Source organism: Cyprinus carpio, unplaced genomic scaffold, assembly GCF_018340385.1.
Source record: "Cyprinus carpio isolate SPL01 unplaced genomic scaffold, ASM1834038v1 S000006483, whole genome shotgun sequence".
Lineage (NCBI taxonomy): Eukaryota > Metazoa > Chordata > Actinopteri > Cypriniformes > Cyprinidae > Cyprinus > Cyprinus carpio.
In genome coordinates this window covers 145,549-168,935 of record NW_024879158.1, presented here as the reverse complement: position 1 = coordinate 168,935, position 23,387 = coordinate 145,549, and the positions used below count along the sequence as shown (strand labels likewise).

The 23,387-nt window shown below is 38.6% G+C and overlaps 2 pseudogenes; one reads left to right on the top strand and one right to left on the bottom strand.

Moving 5' to 3' along the window:
• Positions 1-1,526, bottom strand: part of LOC122143698 — a 33,973-nt pseudogene extending 32,447 nt beyond the window's left edge.
• A 12,428-nt stretch (positions 1,527-13,954) lies between these two features.
• LOC122143696 lies at positions 13,955-22,312 on the top strand (annotated as a pseudogene).
• Positions 22,313-23,387: the final 1,075 nt, after the last annotated feature.

Here is a 23,387-nt window from a genome sequence, read left to right as displayed (position 1 = left end):
ACAGTTTTTTCGATATTTAGTGTTAAGCAAGAAGATTTAAGCTAATTACTTATTTTGTCCATGGCTAAGGACAATTTATTTGGCTATTTGTTCCATATCCCTCCCATGTATCAATGCAGATGACCGGCATCATCTCATGCATGATGATGATGTCTACACCCTGCACACAGCCGGAAGATTATTGATGTAAATACTGAACAACAAGGGTCCCAGAATTGATCCTTGTGGGACCCCTGGTTGTGCCGGGCTTCAGAGAGGACAATACATTTTTACCCTCACACATTGCATCCGATTTGAGAGATATGATTGTATCCAATGCAATGTCTCCATGGACAGATTATACTTAGACAGGAGGACACGGTGTCTAGATATTGCCCAGAATTCTATCAAACTGATAGGAGCTTGTCTTGCTAGGGATTTGAACATGTCATTTAACAGTGAGGCTTAGATTTGAATAGCCAAAACAATATTACTTTGGGTGGTATTTTGTTTTAATTTTGCAACGTTAGCAGAACTTTCTGCATCCGAGGAACAACACTTGTTAACTGGCGAGAGAGAGAGCAGCCAATCGGCAGATGGAGGCAGCAGGAAAATAGCATTAGGATACTGTAATAATTAGCCTACATCTTGCCCAGTGATTAAGGATTTATTTCAACCAAACCATAGGATTATTTGAACATCGGCTAACCAAGATGGTTTTGGTGAGTTTTATTTTGTTTGTGTCGACTTTTAATGAAAAAGTGTTTTACAAACAGTTAACAAAAGAAAAATGAAGCTAATTGTAGTTCTGCTAAAGACAGTTGAATCGTCAAGGCTTTTGCATTTTTTTCTGTTTAAACGCAAATTGCGTGAACATATTGGGCCTTATCATACACCCGGGCGCGAAAGTATTAACGGAGGCGACCTTGACACTATTGGGGGTTATAATAGACACGGGGCGAAGCGAGACGAGGAGGTGCGCGGCAAGTGTGTTTAGCTAGTTTGTGTTTTTCTAGTTTCGCATTTTCCAACAGCGCCACGTGGGTCTAAAAAAAAAAGAGGTGGTGTTCAGGGCGCCATTGCTGGCGATTGCTATTTGAAGGAGCTGGAAAATAGATCGCGCCCATAGACCAACTCAAGTCTAAAGTCAAAGGCGCTAATATTTTTTTGTTGTTACTTAAAGAGCGCTGCTATAGAAAATGCGCCTATGGCGGGTCCACAGTGCGGCGTTAACTCCTTTACACACAGGATGCGCATCACACAAACATGCCAAATATTAAAAACAAAAGGATTACAGTGTAAAATAATATTATTGTGTAGGCTACATAAATATAAAAATGTAATGATGGATAGTCATTGCTTGTATTAGAATTAGCCTACCTATTTGCAATTCAGCCTATTACTACTTATAATGATGAATGAAATTCTACTTCATCCCACGCCTTCTTCACCTCGGGAAGCTTTGGTGGATTCCTGCTTGTCCCGTAGATGATCTGCTCACGTGCTTTAACTGCTTTAACAGCTTTTCCACCAACAAATTCCGGCATGTAAATAGCGATCCGCCATGGCGCGAGTGCATCTCGCTCTTAAAGGGAATGGGAGATGACACTCTGGTTGGTTTATTGAACGTTACACCCTATAAGAGAATAGGGACAACCCATTCCAAAAATGTGCCCTGGCGCATGGACCGTTGGACACGCCCTTAGTGCACCTGCGCCGTGCACTTTACACTTTGCTTTTAGATCGTTAAAATAGGGCCCATTGTCTTTCTGGACTCTTTGTGAATGCATTTTGTTTATTTATCTGTCGCTGTGCATCTCACACACAGCCAACTTCTCAACTGTTTTAGAGTATAGGCTTTGTCAAACCGTTTTGCATCATCTGTGGCTTTTCTTTCACAATATTAACATTGCAACTCGGTTAAAGTTAAACATTTCTGCGTGAAGACTGATAAGGTGTCACTAAAAATCAGCCAATAGTCGTAATCAAGACTAATGCATGTTTGTTAATGAAAATTTTCAATCTACAAGGAATTTACCATCGGGCAATAACAAAATGTATGTTAAGTATTTTGGTCAAGACTTGGTTATGGGCACTCTTGTCAATGACCTTAAAGATCTTGAGCCCAGTGCTGTTACCCATGTCTGATGGAAAGGTTTACAAAGGGAACTTTGTGTGCCATTGCAGGCGACAACCTAGGCTCACATAACATAGGAGGCTTTGTGGAGAACATCAGCAGGAGCTCACACTTCTGCAGATATTGTGATATCAGAAGAGAAGCGGGAACTTTGTGTGCCATTGCAGGCGACACAAAACGCACAGTGCAGTCGCATAGTGGTCATGTTCAGAGCAGTGAGGACAGTCTACATCTAGTGCTGAAGATTATGAGGATATTGTGATGTCAGAAGAGAAGCAGAAGAATGTATGTCAGCCAGGGTTGCCTCCATGTCTTCTACCACGATCTTTTTGAAGGTATTGTATCCTCTGATCTGGCACTGTACATTAACCATCTTGTTAAGGTGGATAAAATGTTTATCTATTGTGAGTTGAATCTGTATCTCGGGTGGGATGCTAATGACTAACCGTTTGAGTTTAATCCAGAGGGTGGAAAACTTGGGGACATGCTGTGCAGAATTGGTGTTTGCTGAGAATGTTGCCGTTTTGATCGGAGACAAAGTAAAAATCCAGGTGAAAAACCAAGTTTGGTTTTGCAACTTAGGAGAAGTCGTGGACCTCAGTTGTGCACCTGCGATTTCAAATAGGCCAGATAGCCTACCTAAGAGTTCTGATTGATGAATATTTGCATTGCCGAATTCAAACCTTTCCTGACAACCCACTGAAGCCCAAACATCATGTCAGTCATTATCCTGAGCTCATTATCCAGTTTGGGCCACTTATTCGGCCTATGGACTTTAAGATTCGAGAGCAAACACACATATTTTAAGCAGTGCTTGAGAAAATTGCATAACTTTAAGAATCCATGTTCTACTCTTGCAGAGAGACATCAGCTTCTGCAGGCCTTTCTGAGTGCGGGTACCTTCTTCCCTCCAGATGTTTCAGTGGAGAGGGGCACACAGTTTTCTCAGATGACTACAATGATGTAATCATAGAAGTAGTTGCACATCACAATTTTGAGTCCACAAACACTCTGATAGCCAATGAAGTGACTGTGAAGGGGACAAAATACAGAAAAAGAACATGATCATTGTGATTGATGATGATGATGAGGGTCTTGTTACTGGAAAAATCAAAGTGGTTCTTGTTCATAAGGATTCAGCAGTATATTTTATTGCTGAAAAAGTATCATGCCCTGCGTATTTCTGACATGGGTGTTTACAGCCTCACACTGATGCAGAGAAGCTACTGTTGTATTAATCAGGAGAATCTGCTTGATTACTATCCCTTGCCTGAGTACACTGTCCATGGCACACCACTGATAATTCTTTCCCTCTAGTCCAGAATGATGCCGAACATGAGTGAAGAAATCAAAGACGATCAATCTGCAAGACCTTGCCAAATCTGTCTGAAGAGACCCAGTAGCTGAAAATAATATGGAAACTTCAGAGCTCCGACTTGGAGTCAAAGAGGACTTAAAATATGTACAACAGGAAGACATTGCTGATCTGTTACCTGTTATCCAGCGCAAGAAAACTCCTGGATGCATTTTAAATTAGGTAATGTATGGAGTTAATTTAGTGTGGCATTCTCTTGTTATATTCTCTTGTTTATTCAGTTGTGGAATTTCTTTTTCTGAAACTACATAATGCACCTTTAAACTTTCAAATATCCCTTATTATAACTTGAGTTTAGTAGATTTTGGCCAAATGTCTGCAGTGACTCTGATATAGCTTATTAGTTATGTGCCCTAATTATTTTTTTGTTTGTTTGTTTTTTAGAAACCGAGACAGTTGCATTGGATTTATAAGTCATTCCAACTTCGTCACCACTGAGTAGTGATTGGTTGGTGTCTGGGTCTTCATCACCAACTTTATGCACTCCGCCTAATTCTAGCTCATCACAGCTATCGGCCATTTCGTCATGTTCAAGCCAGGCAAGAAACAGCAAGCCAAGCAACAGACCTTCCACATCTCAGATACTGAAAACATGGCCAGAAATATTCCAGGTCCCTTGGGAACAAATGCCACAGGAAATTCGTTATGCAATTGCAGATGGCAAGAGACCTAAACCAGTGGAGCGACACCAGATGGTACGAGTACTCGCGGATGAAATGAGAAGGTATGAAGCTAACCCCACTCACACACAATGCCTAACTGTGGTTTGAAATATCATCAGGCAGTACCCAAAGAGATATTTTTGCTGATATTGCACCAGATGGTTCACTTCTGTGTGGAGGTTATACATCACTTTTGATTCAATTAAAAAACCGCATTGAGAATGTGAACCGTGATGGAAGCTTCTCATGCCACCGATCCTCTACAGGCAAGGGGTCCAACTGACACATATGGATGTACACGATTTCAGCCAGAGCTTCCCCCAGAAGAAACTGATGAAACTGTGGAGCAGCACTCGCCAGAGACTGGAGGGAGATTTAGAGACAGGAGGGGTGCAGGTGGAGCAGAAGAGCAGAAGTTAAAAATCTAATGGAGCTCACATTCTCTCTACAATATCGCCATATAAATACACATCCACCACCTGACATTGAAGATGTGAAAAGCAAATGGCCTTTTCTTTTCACGCCAAGGTATATATCTGGCGCATTTGAGTTGCTCACAGACATCAATGTGCTTCGTAGCTTGGAACTCAGTATGGAGGAATGTGGAAGAGCCATTACAGAATACTTCAGGGAAAAACCTACCAACAAAGATGTCAAGGATATCCTCTCTAATGGTGAAGATAATGAGATGGCACTTCGTGTTGTTCAGCTGCTCATGGCTTTTTTACTTTGGAGAGGGCCTAACCATGCTGATCCTTCTTACAGATGTAAGTTTTATTTTTTCTTTCTAACCATGTTTTAAAGGGGTGACTCCACCAGTCTTCAGTGTCCAGACACACCTAATGTGTGTACTAGTTTTGGGGAGTACTACTACATATGTGAAAACAGAGGTGTAAATTATTTTTTTGTGGCTCAGTAAGGAAGCTGGGTGTAAGCTGATAAATTACCTCCATGTTGTCACACAGTTGGTAAATTGCATTATGGGTAAAGTAGGTGCAAGGTTTTAAAAAGTATTTCACTTGTCTTCTTTGCCCTACAATGACACTGTTGAATGTTTTAAAAGCAAATGATCTAATCAATACAGCAGAAACACAAATATTAACTTTTATATTCCACATATTCTTATTCCTTTTCAAAACCTGGTGCCTACATTATCCACAATGCAACTTGACCACTGAGTGACATCACTGGAGGCAATTTATCAGATTATATGCAGTTTCCTCTAGAGCCTACAAAAAGGGTTCATACTACTTTTAGGCGTTTGCAGTAGAACTCCCAAGACCTGTAAAAATAAAATTGTTACCCTTTAAATTTTAAATGCAAATCTATTTAGCAGTTTGATTGTAGGTACTTCAGAAGCCTACCTCATTAAGCTACTCTAGGTTACTCTCACCTAGTGTTTACTAATTATTGTGTCCTTTTTATAAAATTTCTTCTTAAAAATCTTATTATGGTAAGGATAATGTATTTGTTCCCTTCAGGTGTCTGCCACTGCAGCTGACGTTAGGATTAACTCTCAGTCTTCCTGCAAGTCTCATACAGATACTGCCTGGTAATATACATTTTAATTTAGATTCATTGATGGAGTACATTGTATATCATATACGCCATTCATCTTGAGTTTACAAATGCTTACACAAAGGTAACAAGTATTCCCCATTTTGCTGAGGGCAAGTCACAATTAAGGGTTGGATGATCACCTTTGAGGGCCGTGTAATCTCTGAGAACATCCACACCAACATTTGCAATGGGACTTGCTGCTATGTTTGCAATCTACACACATATTCAACCTTCAGTATCAAGATGAGGCAGCCTGCACTCTGGAATTCATTCAAAGGTAAACCCCCTTCATTCCCTGTCATCATTATATGGATATATACAATCAAATTAATGTGTTCATATTTTTTATTTTATTTTTTTGCATAAAATGATATTAGTACTGTACATTTCAAGCCTCAACACACACAAACACACACACACACCTACACACTTACACACACACACACACCTACACACACACACACACACACACACACACAAAGGGTTTTATTATAATTCCATTTGATGTCATTCAATCCACTCTGTTTGTACAATGAAGAAAGACAAAAAAATAAAAAAAATAATAATAATTAATTGCATTTAATTGCATGTACAAAAAACAGTATGTTGTTGCAACCCCACTCTGATCTTAGACTATTTTGATTTCAGGTGCTTCATTGGTATAAATCCAGAGAGAGGGACAGAAAGGCCAAAAGGGGGCAAGGTTGTTTCCAAGAAGAAAGGTGTGATCGTCAGAAGAAGTCTTTTGTAGTCAATACACACGTCGCCATGCTACTGAACAATCTCCTTGACTTTGAATGGAACTTCATATAGATCGGTGAGCTCTTTTAATCTTTCTCTATTTTTTTTTTTGAGAGTCTGGCATTGCCACATTAAGCCACACAAGAGAACTGGTATTATTAACTTTATAAGCATTAGCTTGGGTGTATACTGTACAATCTCTGATTGTATAGTTTATTTATTATTATGATTATGATTGTTTGTTGTTGTTTTACAGTGGCAGCACTGGAATAATGCTGCAGGGAAGGAACAGCGGCTACCAAAGTGATGTATCATCTCTCCTGGATCCCATAAGAACTAAGATGTAAAAAACACAAGCCTATCTCACAGGACAATTTTAGAGGTAACCTGCAAGTCCTGAAGCTTGCAGAAATGGCACAGGTGCCTACCTTACAGTTTCATCCCTAAATGTTTTTATTGATGCACATATTGATTACATCCTGCCAAAATGTTCTACTATTCTATAATAGTTTCAAAATGGCCTTAATGCACATTTTCAAAATGTTCTTAAGTATGTTTTTAAAATGTTGCCAATTCTGCATATGTTCAAATGTTATTATGAAAGTATATTTTTACAGACAGCAGAGAATATATTGCAGATTACATATATAAACTTTTAAGTTGACTTTTGAGGAAATTTTAATCTAACTGCCTGGACTATGTTGAGAGGAAAAACACGAGCCTGTGGGCTTTTTTTCCCCAAAATGTGCCAAAGATGCTTGCATGCTGAATGTTCTTATGCATGTAATCAAAAGGTCTTAATGTTCCTTTAATAGTGTGTATTAATAGTGTAAAAATAGTGTGACCTATTGTGTTATTCAAGGTAAAGCTTAAATTACTGTAGGTAAGATAAATCACTTATGACAAGAATTTGGTAAGTGTTCAAACTTATGTCTTAAATAAAAAAAAAAGTCAACTATAGGTTATGCCCTTCACATTTGGTAATGACTAGGGGCAGTCTCTGACAAGCAATTTAAGAATGCAAGTTTATTGCCATAGTCTAAAACGAAGACCTAACTGTTTCTGTTTGCTACTAGAAAGCTCTTCTCAGCATCGTCCAATAGGGTTTTGAAATAAGGTATACAATATTATTTTAGTTTCAAATAAATCACAGAAATATGCTGCATTTAGTTTTTTTACTGTATTAGACTGTGAAATCATTTAACAGGGTTACTACAGAAATATACTGTATTTCTGGTTTACAGACTACTACCGTAAAGTCATTTTACATATGAATACCGTAAAAATAACGGTATACTGCTGGCGTCTCTGCTGCCAGCTCTTTACTGTTATTTTTACAGGAAATTTTACAGTGAAATTATCTGCAAGTAAAATGTTAAATATATTTGCTATCCGTGCTACATGTTTGTGCAGTTTTTTGGATGCAAACAAAACAATATATTATTTACCAAGAGATTTGGTTGTATGGACTCATTTTGATAAAGACACTTCTGGTAAGTATCATTGAGCATTTATATTAAATATTTTACTAGTGCAAGCACTCATAAGCTCATAAAGGAACTCGCAAAGTTTACCTCACATGTGAGACTGCAGCTTAGCGTGGCTTTGTGCGAGAAATGTAATTTAAAATAAATGACCCGATATCTTTTTTCATCTTTGATCTAAGTATTGTTGTGTGGGTCTAGTGTGTTTATGCTGCAGAAAACTGAAGAGCAACACTACAGTCCTCCAACAACAAACAGATTAGGAAGAGAGGAGGATGATGGCGGTCCAGTATATACAAAAGAGAAAGGTTTGTATTTTTATCTTCCACATTCTTATTTTTTTCAAATGCAGTTGCAATAAGCAAACATTGTTTTTTTCCCCAATATTTCTGTAAGGTACGTGTGAGAGTGAAGATTTGTTTTAGTGTTTATAGGGTCATTGTTTTTCAAATAACCTCAACTAAATACATAAGCTAATAAGCTAGTTTCAGTTATTTTTATGATGAGAATGTACTGCAGTCATATCAGTATGTCTGAGATCATCTGCAATATCTCTGTTCTGCTTTACAGGAGGCTAAATGTAAGCAGACTATGTACAGATGCTCACCTCTGCCAAAACGCATGTGACTACAACACAAACACAGCATCACAGTTCATCACTTTACTTTAATTGCTTCTTCACCTAATAAACAAATTATTTCTCTTAACATGCTACACATTTCTTTTTAATATTTCTATGTTTTGTAGTAACCAAGAGAAGTGTCATCGCTGAAGGAATGGCAGACGTTACTCAGACACCTGTGAACACAGCAGTGTTTGGAGTCCAAGACAGTGAAATCATCTTTATTATACTCCTGACTGGACTAGCAAGGAGCATTAGAGCCAATGAGAAAGTAAGTTCAAGTAAAATGTCTGCATTGACCATTTCACCTTGTTATTTTCTGCAGTAACTGGCAGGGGAATATTAACTGAAGATACCTGATCAACTGCAAGCTTTGGATCTACTGAATGTGTATTTTTCAAGCATTTTATTGCAGAATTCACTGTTGTTATTTTTTTTCTGCTTAGCGATGACTGGTGAAAAGTGTTTATTAATTTACTTCAATGTATAGTTAACCAGAATTCTGTCTTTTTATACTACACCAAACCTCTTACTTTTGTTTCTCTGCAGAACTCAGAAGAAGATACTTTGAAGAATGCTGGTAATCAAACCCAACAAGTTTGTCAGGTATGGACAGTATGATGGGGACTAAATGATTTTCTTTTTTTGGGTGAACTCTCTTTTATTTGCATGCTACACACTAAATATTAATCATGCTGGGCACAGACACTTATTGTGCTGTCATTGCGGTTAGTGCTGTAAATAGTCTGTAAAATAACAGGTACATTACTGGAACATAAATTTACTGTAATTCACAATGGCCTTATTGCGTTAGACCTTTACTAATAGATACTTGTATATTATTTGTTCTTTACAGGTACAGAAATTAAAGCTCCCAAGAGCAAAGATGTCTCCAGATTAGAAGTAGAAAGACATGTTACGCCACAGCAACCATAAATCCTGAGCGATTTGAAAATGGGCAACAACCGAGGAAAAGTACTCACTGTTTCACTCAGAAATGATTCACGGTAATAGTAATAGTAAATGATTAGATAAATAAAGTACAAAATGTGTTTAGTTTTAAAACTTTGCAATTTACTAATGTGTTGTTCAAAACACTAAGTTTTGGTGTCTCTTTATAATAAGGTATCTTTAGTTAATGTGAGTAAACGTTGAAATTAACATTAAATAACAATGAGCAATACATTTGTTACAATATGCATTCATCTTTGATACTGTTAAAAAACAACAACTGTTCTTTGTTAGCAAAGGTAAATAATGTCAACCGGCACAACTTTTGTTCTTCATAATGTATTAGTAAATGTTAGAAAGTAACTAGGTTAATATATTAACTACAGTTAACTAAAGTTAATGTTAGGTATTTGTAATGTTAGTTCATGTTGGGTAGGTAACATTAACAAATGAAATATTGTTAAGTGTCACCTGAGTGTTTTTGTTTATACTTAAAAATAAATAGCTTCAATGCAAGGGTAGTTTGGCTAAATGTTATGTTTTATATATACTTTCTGTATAACTTTTCTCTCTCTCTCTCTCTCTGTAATTGCATAGTTTTGTAAATAAATTGTGTAAATAATTTTTTCTCATGCCAACTTAGTGAGTTCTTAACTTGAAAACATGCATTCATCATAAGGAGATGTTTACATATTTATAAATACAATGAAAGTAAACATTTTGGCTGCGTGTGAATTTTAAATGAGAAAGATTAGTGATCAGTAAATTAGATAATGTTAAAGTAAGAGCCGGACCCGCGTCCGTGCTGCTGTGCTCTTTGGTGTCGGGCCGATTCCGGCTCGGATGCGGCAGTGTCGGCTCGCTGACGGCCGCAGCATCTGCCCTGACCAAGAGGGTCTGGCTGCAGACTTGCACTTGCACTCTCAGACTTGCACTCTCAGACACTTCCGCTTCCGCTAGTGACATCACTTGCAGTCTTTATTTATATGCTGTTCTATTTAAGGTAGTATTTTTTGTTTTGAATCTCTCAGCATTTTACAGCTTAGCAGCCAGGTGGTAGAGACAAAAGAAAAAAATAAACTAAATTACAAAATCCGGCTTGTCGCCACTTACTTTTCCAGCTACCTCGCGAGCGTCACTTGCAGTCGACACAAATCATGTGTGTTGCCAATGGAGACAAAGGCTGGCTGTGGTGATTAGTAGTTAAAAAATAATTTAATTACCGTAGCATTTTTAGGGTCCTGCAAGAAAAAGACAAGACCCGCCAGATCCACGGCCACAATACATGGGAATATAGATGCAGTAGCGAAGTCTCTCATTAAAAGCGGTTTTCCTCCCGTAGAAAACATAATATGGCTTAATATATTAAGATGCTATTAAAATATCAAATTCATTATAGTTTATTAATATAATGAATAATTTATAAAACATGTGCAAAACACGGCATAATGTGGCATAATAATAGACTAAGATGATAAAGACCAAAATCAATATGCTCCTCTTCATTATCCTAAAAGTGAAAAAAACAAAATAACTAATATGTACAGGCAAGCAGGTGACCACAAAATAAATGCAATACGCAAAGTTTTGCGTTAAGCGTTTTTTACATATAGAATAGCTGTCTACAGCTCTTTTATATCATTGTCTTTGTCCATTAAGCTACATTACGTGTTTTATTTATAACAATGATTTTTCTCACGGGAGGGAAAATGTTTTAACGTTAACACATAAAGCATTGATGCTTTTTAATATCATAATGCATTTTGTAATGCATATTTGTTGGTCTGTATATACTTTAAGTCAACAGAAAGACATATAGGCTCCTGAATTGTCTTTTTAGCCTAGTCCATTATTATGCCACATTAAGCGTTTTGCTGTATTGGAGGACAAGTGAAAGTTTGCGCATTGTGTTTATGGCCAACTGCTTGCCTTGTAGTAAATTAAATAATAACTATATATTGAATTTGATCTTTTAAATTTCACTTTATGTAGGCCTATCTTAATACATTAAGCCATATTAAGTGTTTGGTTTTTTTTTTTCTCACGGGGAGGAATTAAACACTTAACGAGAGTGCATGGCATTCATATTCTGCTGTTCTGTGGCCCGCAGTTCGCGGGGTCTTGTCTTTTTTCTTGCAGGGCGCTATGCGTTCTGGTGCTACTAAATTAGTTTTAATCGTTTAATCACCACAGCGTCTTGTCTCCAGCTGGCACAACTGCCTTGATTTGTGTCGTTACAAGTGACATGGCGGAGTATGGTGAGGAGAGTGCAAGTAGCAATTGCAAGTGACCAGTAATTTAGTTTCTTTTCTTGTCTGTCTTCCACACACCTGGCTACTGTTGTCAAAAATGTTGAGAGAGATTCAAACAAAAAAATAATCAACAAATAGAACAAAGAAAAAAAAAAAAAAAAAGACTGTTAGTGATGTCACTACTGGAAGCGCAAGTGTCTGAGAGTGCAAGTCTGAGAGTGCAGGGTACTGAGTCTGCAGCCAGACCAGGCTGCGCCCTGACTTATTTCGGGCGGAATCCGGCGGTGAGTCCCACAGGCATCCGGCCCGAGTCGACGCAGGCAGTCGGGCAGTGGTAGAATCTCCGGCAGGCGAGAATCTAACCAGAACTGGCCCAGCTGTATTTTGCTATCTGGGGAATGTTCACTGTTTAGTCTCAGAAGAACTGATTGATTTATAACAGCCTTTATTTGTTCAAAAATGTAAATAATATTATAAAAATGTTGAATAGTAAGGTTGCATTGTTTAGGTTCACAGCAGAGAACTAATAAAAAGGTGGAGATTTGCCATCTTGCTGTTTCAAAGACCACTTTTAGTTTTTTTTTTTTTTTTTCTCAGAAGGTCAGACGGCAGAGGACGAGCAAACTACTTACAAACTGAGCTTTTAAATGAAGTACTGCATGCAGCTGATGTAATTTGCCATATGCAGAGGCTCTTGGATTTGCGCGACACTGTAATTTAGTGAAGACGCGTCACACCTGCACAACGAACAGCCGGGAGGAATCCGCGCTCGGGACTGAAGACGTCAATGATCTGGCTTTCGCATTTTGCCACAAGAGGAGAGAGAATGCTGATGTGTGTGAAAGGAAAGGACTCGCGCGCTGCACACATCTGCATGTGAGATACACAGATGAGACTGATGAAACTTATCACACACCGGTGACAATGACAAGCGTCTCTCTCAACTTCTGAAAGTCGGTAAGTTTGATCCACAAACTAAGTCGTTCGGCACAGAGGTCATATTTATATTCAACATCATGTTGGATAAAGTGCTAAATGTTTAGTTGTAACTGTTACAGCTCGAACTGTGTAATATTTAATTACTGATGTCTATTTGTGCTATTTTTGTTTACTTGAACAGCTTGCAGCATAAACCCGCTCTAATCTAATTAAGTGAAGGGGCAGCAGTCAGACTCAGGGTATTTATTCCTTTTAATTTCAAAGAAAACTAAAATTGAAAAGAGCATTTCATGCATCATGATACCTCTTCTGATTTATACCATTAAAGCATATGGTGCATCATGACAAAATTCATATATCATGTATCCATACTTATCATTTAGACCATGATTAGGGTATTTTTTGAAAATATATATAAAACATTACATTATGTATCATAAAGGCGGTATGGATGCCTTTTTAATGCATTGTTCATGCATGTTTTCATATAAAGTGAAAGCAGAGATGTTTATAGGATGTGCATATTGTGGTGGTGCCAGGACGACGAAATGCTTAATAATGTATAGGTATATTTATTTCTGCTATGAAATAAGCATCACACTTTTTAATCTTGAATGTACCAGAATATAGTCAAAGTCTCTTATGAGAAGACCTTGAAATCTGTTTAAAGAGAGAAAGACATTATCAAAATTACATATTTTACAATCCAGACATTTTTTGTTTGCAAAAGATGTATCATTTTATTACTGCTTTGTAGCCTTATTTATTTATTATTTTCTTGAATCTATGATTATTCATCCACCCTCATGCGTTCCAAGCTTTTTGACTTTCTTTTCTTCGAACAGAGTAAGGCTGTGAAGAATAGTCTGGTTGCCTTTTTCCGCGTACAGTTATAGTGAGGTGGAAGTGAGGCTTTCAAAAAAAAAAAACTAAGGCATCATAAGAGTTCTATAAAAGCTATTGCAAGTCTTCTGAAGCCATGCGATAGCTTAATGTGAAAAACAGAAATTATACTTATTACATTAGTTGATGAGTTCTTTTAAAGGCTTTTGTGAACAGATTAACTTTTGAATAAGACTTCTTTTTTAGAGACACGTTTCATTTTTGATTGAACTGATCTTTCAACTCAGATAGAGATAATATTATTTGCCACAATATTTTTCAGTTATCATGAAATAATGTCAGTGTTTATGTTTTGTGTTTCATATGTGGCTTGTCTCCTGCTTTCTTCTACTGGAAATACAATCTGAAACCATTTCAGAAGACAAGAACATTCCTGGGTCATGACCACTGACTGCTAGAAAAAGACTAGTGAACTTTGCGACCCCTTTTGAAACCCATCAGAAATCAGCAGCGCTCACAGGCTTCTCTCGAATTCTCTGTCATGGAGGACGCAAACATCACTCACTTGGCAGCCGTCTTCGTAAACCCTCATAGTCAGGTGCCCGTTCTGGACGTTCACGACACTTACACAGACTTCTACGACATGGACTATGGTGTTCCTGCAGAGGAGATGCCGGACACCACGCAAGGACTGGCCTACTTTGTGGCCACCATCGTCATCGGAGCCGTGCTCGTCTGCATCATTCTGGTGTGCGGCTTCGGCAACTTCCTCTTCATAGCCACTCTGGCCCGATATAAAAAACTCAGGAACCTCACCAACCTGCTGATCGCCAACCTGGCCATCTCCGACTTCATAGTGGCTGTGGTCTGCTGCCCTTTCTTGATGGATTATTACGTGGTCAAGCAGCTCTCCTGGGATCATGGGAAAGTGTTGTGTGCCTCTGTCAACTACCTCAGGACTGTCTCTCTCTATGTGTCTACCAATGCCTTACTGGCCATCGCCGTTGACAGGTTGGTGTGATTTAGATATCGTACCTCAGTCCCGCTAGACAGTTGAAAGGAAAAGGAAAGCCCGGGGTTGGGTCGCTTATTCAGCGGGCAAAATATTGTTGACTTTCAGATTCATGCATTATGAATTGAGCTTCCTGAACAAAGCACTTGACAACATACTGCTCAAATAGATGATTGTGAAAAAAAATTTCCTACTCTTCAACAAAAGCTTTCCAGTAATTGAGTAGGATTTAATAATCCACTGTGCATTATCCTTCATTGGCATCAAATCAAGTGAACCTCTTCACTAGGAAATATACAGCTGTACTTAAAAACAAATATAAAGGCTATATTCAGCCTAAAATACTGATAAGTCGTGGCTAGCTGAAAGCTTTTTACAGTTAATCGAGCGATGGAACATCCCCCAAAATATAATTATTCACCATTGTTTTGCTTTTTTTTTCTAAAAACCATGTGAACCATTTTTTGTGAGTTTTTGCTCATAAAAGGATAATTTTAAGGAGCATCATTATACAGCTCTTTTCCATGGTGTAATACTTCGCAAAGAGCAGCACATAAAATAGTTTAAAAACTTTGTATAGTGTTTATTTCGTGAGTATTTATGCTGTCTTCTGATGCTATACAATGGTTTTGCGACTGTCATAAAAAAAGGAAACCAAAATGTATGCTTTTATTCGCTCACAATCTTCCCTTTTGCCAAAGTCTGAAATCTCATTCACATCTGCATTCATTAAAATGCACCATTCCAGGCTTGATGTCAAAGGTTGGAACAATAACAGCATACAGGTTTGGAGCGACGCAAAAGTGAGTAAATAATGAGTTAAATTAAAATACTAGATTAGCTTTTTTGGATTTACAGTTTCTATAGAAGCCTTTTATTTGTAATGAAATAAATGGGTATTCTTACGGCATTATAATATAGGCAAAATGCATTATAAGCCTTAAATATTGAGTGTTGATCAGGAATCTGCACATTACTCTACTGCATCATGAAATGTCCACAGCCCTATGCAAATCTTCTTGTAAGCAGGCTTTATAATGTAGTAATAATATTTATTAATGGTCTTTGCTTTGGGGCAAATGTAACCTGAGTTAAGTCTTCTTAACAAAACATGCTTAAAGATATCATCAATGGGTTTATGACACATTTGTAGGTATCATTTCTAATTTTAATACATCACAAAACCATTTTCAAGCTGTTTTGCATGTAAAATGGTTACCAGTGAGCTCCGCATTTACTTCACAGGTATGAAGAAACACTCCTAACCACTCATATGTAAAGGTCTAGCTAGTAAACTACATGCCAGATCTAATGTCAAGATATGGAGAAACATAATGCACATAGTTAAAAATGGTTTAAAAATCTTCATACTCTTAGAAGTTATAACCACAAATATTTAATTAGATCCTTCATATTAATACCTACTATGTGTTTTTTCTACTAAGTATTTAGCAAAGAATTATGCATCTATTACAGCGTCTTAAGAATACCTTTATAAAACATTAAATAGAGGCTGCATAGAAAAGTATGACCAAACTTTTCAAATCATATGAATGCAGCTGTGTGTTTAATAGCTTAGGAGCACATCCTGCATCCATTCAGAATTTTGAGTCTGAACTATGTTTTTATTTAATAAAAATCTCCCAGACCCATGTCAGAATGTAGAGACAGTGCTAATGGTGACATATGGAGGACTACTTGGAATATTTCTTTAAGCAATGTGATTGGGATACTCTTCAGGCACTCAGGGAAGCTATTTAAAAAATGCTGTCTGTGTGGGCTTTCTGTCATCTTTCCCTATGAAGAGAATAAAAATATGTGGAGGAAACAACACTTATGTTAACCTCAAGCAACTGAAATGGAATAAAAATGTTGAAATATTGACACTATTAATGATTAATTTTGTCCTGTACCAGAGAACTTGTTTTGCTAAAATAAGAGAATAAAGAGTACATTATGAATTCTGTACTATTTCTATGGCAGCTAGATGTCAGAAGCATTTTATTTTTTAAAGCCAAACAACTTATGAAGATGAAGTGTCTGGGGAAACTTCAAAAGTCATTTTTAACAGTTCCATTTTGACAGGATGAGTTTGTTTGAACATTATCACATTATGTCTTTTTTAATTCTGATAATTTGATAAGCGTATAACCACTTATAATTAAATCTGCCTCGCCGTTCGACTTGACTCTAATGACAGTCCATAATTAAGCAAAATTCAATTATGGATGACTTACACAGATGCATAAGCTTCTGATCTATTGATTGAGAAATCTTTTAAATAAGACAAACGGAACACATTGAACTAGATTAGCATTTCCTGAGGGAAACTTCAGTGCTGGCAATGCAACAGAAGAAATGTGTTGAAGTGTTAGGGAACTTCTGGTTCACACAAGACTCATAAACACTGTCACCGTGCAGCACAAAAATATACAGTATATCGTGCCTGAAGTTGGCGTATTTTGCAGACGATACTCCACCCTTTACTGTATATGCATTGGTGAAACAACATTACCATTTAACATTAACTGAGTAAAGTACAGATACCATAATAAAAATGTTTTTCCAGTAAAAATTACTCTTTCCATTTTACTTAGAGTAAAAGTACAAAAAGTACTTGATTTTAACATACTTAAGCATTAAAGGTAAAAAGTGCTGATCAATGAACCATGTGTATTATTGTATTTTTAGCTAGTACTAGTCAGACTAGTCATTTGGTATACTAATGAGTGCAGACATTTAATGTGTTGATCTGCAAATAATCAGTGGTGTAATTTAAAAAATGAATAATACTTAGTCACAGTACTTAAGTATTTTTGGGGAGAATATATATATTTTTACTTGAGAGTTTTTATATTTCTGTCAACCTTCAAGAAGGGTATTCCATTACATTTCCAGAATTAAAATGTAAACTTATATGCTCTGATACATTTCCCCAAAGCATATTTGTGCTACCACAAAAATAAAGTCGGAAGAACACCGACTGCAAGGCAAGGTTTGATGAATCCATGGTCTGAGTGCTTGCAAGTTAGTCTCCTTAAAACCACCTTTGCTCATGTGCAAACAAGTGCTTACTGTCACTTAGATGATTCATTTTCAACTCAAGAGTCTAGGATGGGGTGTGCGATATACAGTATATTGTCTGCGATAATATGGAAAGTGTTGTTTTTTATGATGTGCGATCTGACATTATCGATATATAAAAAAAAAACATACACAGAAAATATGCGTATAAACTACAGTGTAGTCAATTAAAACACATTTAGAATAATCAAAAATTCAAGTAATTCTAAGTGTAGGCTCTGTATTTTTTATATTTATATAGTACAGTGTCACCAAATAGGAGGACAAGACAGATAAGTTAAATTCAGCAGTTAAGTTTATTTATTAATTAATAGTGGTGGATAATGAGGTGAAACAAGGTGAGGGTGAGTTAATGGTGAGGTGGAGTGGAGCAGATGATTTACAGAAACTGTTTGTGCCCCTGGGTGAAGGTGGCGGTATTTCCAGCGGCAGACCCAGTGTCTCATTCAGAGGCTACAGATGAGCATAAGATGTCCCATCAGTAGCATCAGAAGGAGGAACTTTGTCATGTGATGCTAAGAAGATTCTGCTGAGCAAGCCCCGACAATAGCACACCTCCATCCCCGAGAGCACTCAAGGCTGGATGATTGATATCTGGGCAACGGAAGTTAATGAAGAGCTCACTAAAATGTGAAAGGCACCTTACAGCACCCGGTCAAGTTTGAGCTCTTTCCTCCTCACCACCATTGATGGCGGGGCAGCCAAGGGGTATGTGGACATTCCCCAAGTGAAGCGTGTGGTTGTGGTGTACTAGCTCACTAAAATAACATCCACCACTTGGAGTAATCATCTGTGGCTCTCCCAGGTCACGCGGCGTGGTCTCTTGGGCAGGTGATGTCTACAATGGTGAGATCCAGGAGCACCATCTATATGGCTGAACCTAGCTGAGATGCAGGACACCAACAAAGTTTGCTTTCCTCCCTGTCAGTTACGATGCTTTTCTTCACCACAGGCCAAGAGTATGCGGATGCAGAATGCTTTGCTTCCTTCATGCTTTCCTTGCCATTTCTACCTTGGGATTCGGGGGAACCAGGTAAGAGCTCCTTCTCTGCCTTTAATTTTATGAAGCTATGCTTACCAACGTTGAGCACTCTTTCCTCCCCCCTGCTGCACAACACAGGGTATGTCAGAGATCGTCTCTCTGGAGCTAAGCTTTCAGAGATTCCCCCCTGCCATGTAATGAGGAGATTGCAGTCCTCCTGGCAAAGGATGCAATAAAGCCTGTCCCTCCAGTCGAGATGGAGTGTGGGGTTTACAGACTTTACTTCATCGTAAGCCCAAGAAAAGTGGTGGGCTATGACCAATCCTGGATCTTGAATCAGTTTTCACAGGTTTCCCACTCAAGACGCTGATGCAGTAGCTACATTTTTTCTTGAGTTCAACAGCAGAATTGGGTTTGCAGCACTGGACCTGGAAGGGACATGCATGCATGTCCTGATACCTGCTTTGACACAGACCATTTTCTCCGGGTTTGAGATGGTCAGGCTCTGTCAATCACTGCTGTCCCTCTCGCACGCCTCTTGCCTCCCCACATATTCACAAAAGTTGTGGGAGGGTGCCTCTGTCTCCATTACCGGGAGAAGAGTATCCGAGTCTCCTCAACTGGGCTTCTTATATTAGCTCCTTTGAGATCTTGCTTTGTATGCGGAGCACAGGATCAGGTGCTTCCAGCATTTCTCGTGTCAGCTGGGCTCCGGGGTTAACTGGGAAAAGAACAAGCTCTTCCCTTCGTGCAGAGCATCTCTTTCTTGGTATTGAGTTGGGCTCTGTCAATAAGGATGGCACATCTCACAAGCAAGCTGCAAGCCCAGTCAGTGCTGAGTTCTTTCAGGGGAAAAATAGTGATTCCTCTAAAACAATTTCAGAGGCTTCCGGGGAATATGGCATCTGCAGCTGTGGTAACACCACTTGGATTCCTACATATGAGACTGCTTCATCACTGGCTGCACAGCTGAGTCCCGAGATGGGCATGGCACCGTGGCATGCATCTGGTGATTGTTTCATCAATTTGTCATTGTCTTTTTTCAGCCCTGGACAGGCCTTTGCTTTTTTCTTCGGGCAGGGGGTGCTCCTTGGAGCAAGTGTCGAGGCATATTGTTGTTATAACAGATGCCTCCAGGACGGGCTGGGCAACTTAATGCCCTTCAGTGGCATATTTAATTGCCTCAAATTGCTGGTCATACTTAATTGCAATTTGCTGTATTCGACTACTGCTACAAGGGAAGCATGTGCTTGTCCGACAAACAACACTGGCGAACAGTTAAGTAACATCAACCATCAAGGGGGGAATACGCCTCGCCGTGATGTCACAATTCTCGCCCACAAACTCCTCCTTTGGAGTCCGATGCAGTTCAAATCGCTGCGTGCACATTCATGTTTTGGGGGAGCTCAACCATGCAGCCAATGCACTCTCCAGGTAGCTTAATCTCCTGGGAAAAAATGGAGACTCCATCCCCAGGTGGTTCAGGTAATTTACAGTTGATTCGGGAAGCACAGGTCGATCCGCTTGCTTCCCAGGAATCCTCCCATTGCCAGTTATTCTATTTCCTGACTGAGGACCCCCCTCAGCATGGATCTGCTGGCACACAACTGGCCCTGGGGCTGCTGCACAAGTATGCCATTCCCCAGTGAGTCTCCCTTGCAGAGACACAGACCAACCTCATGCTTTCTCGTGGACAGCCTTCCTGGAGAATTCCCCTGAGGAAAGACCTTTTTTCTCAGGGGCAGGGGCACCATCTGGCACCTGTGTAACTCCCATTCTGAAAACCTGCATGTTTGGTTTCTGGATGGTTTGCAGCAGATTTTCCTGGCTTGCCACAGGTTGTGATATATACTATCACTCAGGCTAGAGTCCCCTCTACTAGGCAGGCTTTTGCTCTGAAGTGGAGTTATTGATTGGTGTTCTTCTCAGCGAGAAGACCCCTGAGGATACCCAAAATTTCCCACCACTCCACCCCCCTTTGAAGATGAGAGCTCATTCCAATTGGAGTTTGGCCTCTTCCCCTGGCATTCGTGACAGACATCACGCCTCTAGCAGATATCTGCAGAGTCTGAACTGGGTGACACCTAATACTTAGAGAAATTCTAAAATATCAGAGTTGAGCCAGTCATTGGCCATTTTATGTAATGGTCAAGGTGATTGGGGCTCCCTAAGTGAGACCCCTCTAACGTTTATGTTGACAAAACATCTTTGTTCCCCCTCTTTAGAAATGAGAGTTACATAATGTAACCTAAACAAAAAGTTACATAAGGTTGTTTTTTTTTTTTAATGTGAGTTAAAGGGGGAAAGAATCAGCTCATGAATGCATCTTCAGAGTGGGTGGTTATTTTTAAGTTCAAAATAACTAGGATCAACTTTGTGTTATGAAATGTATTGGAGTAAAAAAATATGATATTATGCTTTGTGATGTAATGAAGTAAAAAGTAAAAGTACAAATTTCCCCCAAAAAAATATATATATATATATAAAGTAGAAATAGTAGATAAAGTACAGAAACTTGAAAAAATACTAGTAAAAATATTCCATTACTGTCCACCACCACTACTTGGCATATACCACTGACATCTAAACTCACATATCATGACTGTGCTGAAAACAGTGACTATGACTGAATGTAAATGTAAGATGGTACAGCACTAAACCATTGCAGACTGTTAAACAGTACCTGGTTCAACAGGATTGTAAGTGTTTAAAATGCAGGGGTTTAGTGAATTTGCCCCATAGAGAAAGGAAATTGAATGGAATCCCACTAATTGTCATTGTTGTGTTTAGGTATATGGCCATTGTTCCTCCCTTTTGAGGCCCAGGAATGAAGCACCAGACAGCATACTGTCTCATAACTGGGGGTGTGGATTGTCCCAGTGCTCATTTCTATTCCCTCTATGTACTTTAGCGTCCAAGAACCAAAGTCCCCAATGGAGCCAACCGCAGCAAGACCTTCTGTGCCCAGATCTGGACGGTGGACCAGCAGCTGTACCTATCGCTCATATTTCCTGTTTATCTTTGCCGTGGAGTTTGTGGGCCCAGTGCTCACCATGGCCCTGTGCTATCTGTGCATCTCCAGAGAGCTCTGGTTCAAGAGTGTGCCAGGTTTCCAAACGGAGCAGATCCGCAGAAACGCCTGCCGCTGCCGGAGGAAAACTGTCATGGTGCTGATAGGCATTCTCACAGCGCATATCCCCTCTGCTGGGCTCCATACTATGGCTACATCCATCCTGGCGCTGCGATTTCCACCCCACATTCATCTCCCCGGAGAGGAACTCCCTGGTGGCTTTCTACATTATCGAGTGCATCGCCATGAGCAACAGCATGATCAACACGCTCTGCTTCGTCATCAGTGTAAAGAACAACACTGTCAAATATTTCCAAAAGGATCGCTCTCCTTTCGCTGGAAATCCACCTACACCCCTCAAGGAAGAGCGCAGATGAGACAGACATCAATCCCCAACTGACCGAATGTAGAAAGGGAGCTGAGCTGAGTGGTTTTAATGTCACCCATATTACAGATGATTAAAGTGAACTGATGATGCTGCTTATGGGCATTGTTCTGCAGGTGAATATCGCTTGACAGCTGTTATATTTTAGTGTTGTTGTTTTTTTTTTCCTGTGAAATGTGCCATTTTCATACTTTGTATGTATAATGTGTTTATGATACAGCAAAAAATTATTTTGATTTGAGATTTGCTTAATGAGTGAATTAACTACTCATCCCTTAAAGCATTGAGAATGACAGCAGCAATGGTTCAGTAAAAGAACTACTGACTTAGTTATTGATTACAGGTATAGAAACTTTTTTTGGGGGGCTTGGGGGGATATTTAGATACAATCATTTAAGCATACGTGTCAGGAGAATCAACGCCATTTGCAAAATGCTTTGTGAGAATGGCTCTGTATGCTGGAAATTTTTAATTGCAAATCTATGTTGTCATGGTAACAGCCTTCTCTGATTGGTGAAGGGTTTACTCTGGATTATGGGTAGTGTAGTTATTTACATTAAAATTGTAACATTTTCATATGGTACGCTCTAGATGGTATTTGTTAAAAATCATTTTTCCATGAAGAAAATGAGTGGATATTTACAAAACTGTTATGCTCGATTGTTTAAAATAACTAAATACAATCATTTTCAGAAGTATTTGTACAAATACATGTATGGCCTCGATTGAACCACCACTCAATACTTTACTTGCTACATAATATAGATTATTTAAAAACCAGTCTGATTAGCGTGGTCTTTTATCAGTGTATGTTTTATATGTAAAAATGTATCTTTACTTGGTTCTGAAATGTGGTTGTTTGCTGTCTTTGTGTTGGTTGGTACAGTATCTGCATGTATTTCTAGCCAAATAAAGTAGAACCTGAGAACCAAGCCATGTGTGTCATGTAGAGTCCTTGAAATTTAGAGTAATAATTCAAGAAGCAATATTTACAGTTTAGAGGTAATGTCTGGATGTTCAATCTCACATAACCTACGAGTTATATTTCTGCTTGCTCTCTTTAAAGCAGGGTCTATTTATCTTAGGTTCAGGGACAGTTCATGCATAATTTCTAGATTCTGTCAATACTCAAACTCATAACTTGAATTTTTCGATCATAATATGAATTGTGGTCATGTACCAGTGTAATAATAGCTCATGATGTCTAAATCTGGATCAGATCTGTTTAATATTTACTTTGCCATTATAGCAGTGAATTTTAATGCAACTTCCACAAAACAATTGTATCTTTACTTATTTTTACTTTTTA